Genomic DNA, 679 nt, shown 5'->3' with positions numbered 1-679 from the left:
GCAACGCTGAAGTCAATGTTTGCAGCGACCAGTTTGCCCCACAGAGAGTTAGCTTTCAAAACTGGTGTGTCCGTAAGCGCTTCCCATGCGTCTTGCAGTGCAACATACAGCATGATTTTTTTCCTGTTTATTCTAAAAAGTTGTGTTTGTTGTTTTTTTTTTTTTTTAAGTATGCACACCTATTTTGATACCGCCTAAAATTTGTAGGCAGACGTGTTAGGAGTTTGGGCCATAGATGTTCTGCGCCCTTTGTTGTTTTCCAACTTGTAGTCTCTAGCAGGTCAACACAATGTCTTGCCTGGAATTTCCTTGCATTCTAAAATTAGGAGAAGGATCTAGGAAACAATAGCAAATCAAGTCTCTCAACCTCCTGCTCTGGCTTGAACCTTTGTTGTCATTTAGACTTTCACCTACTTCCTTTCTTATTAAACTGATTTGCATTAGATAAACTGAATTAAAAAGAACCTGTGCTATTCAGCGTCAAGAGGACGTTTTGTTCTTTCTTCTTCTTTTTTTACTTATTCTACTGATGATGGTCTCCTGTGCTACTACAGAACATCAGGAGTAGGAATTTCACATCTCTGTTGTTCGCCCCAGAGCGCATCTCGCTCTGGGTGTGGGGTGACGCGGAGGTGCGGCAGCTGCGGCCATGCCCGGGTCTGCCGTCCCTCACAGAATC

This window comes from Charadrius vociferus, unplaced genomic scaffold (genome assembly GCF_000708025.1).
Source record: "Charadrius vociferus isolate BGI_N301 unplaced genomic scaffold, ASM70802v2 scaffold461, whole genome shotgun sequence".
Taxonomy (NCBI): domain Eukaryota; kingdom Metazoa; phylum Chordata; class Aves; order Charadriiformes; family Charadriidae; genus Charadrius; species Charadrius vociferus.
The sequence above is the reverse complement of the archived record's forward strand: the minus strand, read 5'-3'. Positions refer to the sequence as shown.